Genomic DNA, 2,500 nt, shown 5'->3' on the forward strand with positions numbered 1-2,500 from the left:
ATAAGTAGCCTATGGTTGTCAACTTATTTCGTACGGCCATACCAGCCTGGCAACGCCCGATCTCGTCTGATCTCGGAAGCTAAGCAGGGTCTGGCCTGGTTAGTACTTGGATGGGAGACCGCCTGGGAATACCAGGTGCTGTATGCTCTTTTGTTCATTCACTTAGAAACTGAAATCTTGCAATATGCACAAGTAGTCCTTCATGAAAGGGGCTGGAAGCTGTTTTCATTTTGACACGAGAGAGAGAGAGAGAGACCACCTTGCATTGTCAATTGCTAAATCTGTATATGGATAAGTAGCCTATGGTTGTCAACTTATTTCGTACGGCCATACCAGCCTGGCAACGCCCGATCTCGTCTGATCTCGGAAGCTAAGCAGGGTCGGGCCTGGTTAGTACTTGGATGGGAGACCGCCTGGGAATACCAGGTGCTGTATGCTCTTTTGCTCATTCACTTAGAAACTGAAATCTTGCAATATGCACAAGTAGTCCTTCATGAAAGGGGCTGGAAGCTGTTTTCATTTTGACACGAGAGAGAGAGAGAGAGACCACCTTGCATTGTCAATTGCCAAATCTGTATATGGATAAGTAGCCTATGGTTGTCAACTTATTTTGTACGGCCATACCAGCCTGGCAACGCCCGATCTCGTCTGATCTCGGAAGCTAAGCAGGGTCGGGCCTGGTTAGTACTTGGATGGGAGACCGCCTGGGAATACCAGGTGCTGTATGCTCTTTTGCTCATTCACTTAGAAACTGAAATCTTGCAATATGCACAAGTAGTCCTTCATCAAAGGGGCTGGAAGCTGTTTTCATTTTGACACGAGAGAGAGAGAGAGACCACCTTGCATTGTCAATTGCCAAATCTGTATATGGATAAGTAGCCTATGGTTGTCAACTTATTTCGTACGGCCATACCAGCCTGGCAACGCCCAATCTCGTCTGATCTCGGAAGCTAAGCAGGGTCGGGCCTGGTTAGTACTTGGATGAGAGACCGCCTGGTAATACCAGGTGGTGTATGCTCTTTAGCTCATTCACTTAGAAACTGAAATGTTGCAATATGCACAAGTAGTCCTTCATGAAAGGGGCTGGAAGCAGTTTTCATTTTGACACGAGAGAGAAGGAGAGAGAGAGACCACCTTGCATTGTCAATTGCCAAATCTGTATATGGATAAGTAGCCTATGGTTGTCAACTTATTTCGTACGGCCATACCAGCCTGGCAACGCCCAATCTCGTCTGATCTTGGAAGCTAAGCAGGGTCGGGCCTGGTTAGTACTTGGATGGGAGACCGCCTGGGAATACCAGGTGCTGTATGCTCTTTTGCTCATTCACTTAGAAACTGAAATGTTGCAATATGCACAAGTAGTCCTTCATGAAAGGGGCTGGAAGCAGTTTTCATTTTGACACGAGAGAGAGAGAGAGAGAGAGAGAGACCACCTTGCATTGTCAATTGCCAAATCTGTATATGGATAAGTAGCCTATGGTTGTCAACTTATTTCGTACGGCCATACCAGCCTGGCAACGCCCGATCTCGTCTGATCTCGGAAGCTAAGCAGGGTCGGGCCTGGTTAGTACTTGGATGAGAGACCGCCTGGTAATACCAGGTGGTGTATGCTCTTTAGCTCATTCACTTAGAAACTGAAATGTTGCAATATGCACAAGTAGTCCTTCATGAAAGGGGCTGGAAGCAGTTTTCATTTTGACACGAGAGAGAGAGAGAGAGACCACCTTGCATTGTCAATTGCCAAATCTGTATATGGATAGGTAGCCTATGGTTGTCAACTTATTTCGTACGGCCATACCAGCCTGGCAACGCCTGATCTCGGAAGCTAAGCAGGGTCGGGCCTGGTTAGTACTTGGATGGGAGACCGCCTGGGAATACCAGGTGCTGTATGCTCTTTTGCTCATTCACTTAGAAACTGAAATCTTGCAATATGCACAAGTAGTCCTTCATGAAAGGGGCTGGAAGCAGTTTTCATTTTGACACGAGAGAGAGAGAGAGAGAGACCACCTTGCATTGTCAATTGCCAAATCTGTATATGGATAAGTAGCCTATGGTTGTCAACTTATTTCGTACGGCCATACCAGCCTGGCAACGCCCGATCTCGTCTGATCTCGGAAGCTAAGCAGGGTCGGGCCTGGTTAGTACTTGGATGGGAGACCGCCTGGGAATACCAGGTGCTGTATGCTCTTTTGCTCATTCACTTAGAAACTGAAATGTTGCAATATGCACAAGTAGTCCTTCATGAAAGGGGCTGGAAGCAGTTTTCATTTTGACACGAGAGAGAAGGAGAGAGAGAGACCACCTTGCATTGTCAATTGCCAAATCTGTATATGGATAAGTAGCCTATGGTTGTCAACTTATTTTGTACGGCCATACCAGCCTGGCAACGCTCGATCTCGTCTGATCTCGGAAGCTAAGCAGTGTCGGGCCTGGTTAGTACTTGGATGGGAGACCGCCTGGGAATACCAGGTGCTGTATGCTCTTTTGCTCATTCACTTAG

At 47.2% G+C, this 2,500-nt stretch overlaps 4 non-coding genes and 5 pseudogenes across 4 annotated transcripts; all 9 read left to right on the forward strand.

The window, feature by feature from the left end:
* The first annotated feature begins 28 nt into the window (after nt 1–28).
* On the forward strand, nt 29–147 carry LOC146219223 (5S ribosomal RNA; annotated as a pseudogene).
* Nucleotides 148–319: 172 nt separating this feature from the next.
* LOC146219224 (5S ribosomal RNA) lies at nt 320–438 on the forward strand. The gene has a single exon (XR_014751876.1). It is a non-coding gene; the product is annotated as a 5S ribosomal RNA (ribosomal RNA).
* A 172-nt stretch (nt 439–610) lies between these two features.
* Nucleotides 611–729, forward strand: LOC146219225 (5S ribosomal RNA). The gene has a single exon (XR_014752350.1). It is a non-coding gene; the product is annotated as a 5S ribosomal RNA (ribosomal RNA).
* A 170-nt stretch (nt 730–899) lies between these two features.
* Nucleotides 900–1,018, forward strand: LOC146219226 (5S ribosomal RNA; annotated as a pseudogene).
* A 176-nt stretch (nt 1,019–1,194) lies between these two features.
* LOC146219227 (5S ribosomal RNA) lies at nt 1,195–1,313 on the forward strand. Its single transcript, XR_014752379.1, has one exon. It is a non-coding gene; the product is annotated as a 5S ribosomal RNA (ribosomal RNA).
* A 180-nt stretch (nt 1,314–1,493) lies between these two features.
* On the forward strand, nt 1,494–1,612 carry LOC146219228 (5S ribosomal RNA; annotated as a pseudogene).
* A 172-nt stretch (nt 1,613–1,784) lies between these two features.
* LOC146219229 (5S ribosomal RNA) lies at nt 1,785–1,893 on the forward strand (annotated as a pseudogene).
* A 174-nt stretch (nt 1,894–2,067) lies between these two features.
* On the forward strand, nt 2,068–2,186 carry LOC146219230 (5S ribosomal RNA). Its single transcript, XR_014751877.1, has one exon. It is a non-coding gene; the product is annotated as a 5S ribosomal RNA (ribosomal RNA).
* A 176-nt stretch (nt 2,187–2,362) lies between these two features.
* On the forward strand, nt 2,363–2,481 carry LOC146219231 (5S ribosomal RNA; annotated as a pseudogene).
* Nucleotides 2,482–2,500: the final 19 nt, after the last annotated feature.

This window comes from Hypomesus nipponensis, chromosome 28 (assembly GCF_054491055.1).
Source record: "Hypomesus nipponensis isolate SF chromosome 28, ASM5449105v1, whole genome shotgun sequence".
NCBI classification, from domain to species: Eukaryota; Metazoa; Chordata; class Actinopteri; order Osmeriformes; family Osmeridae; genus Hypomesus; species Hypomesus nipponensis.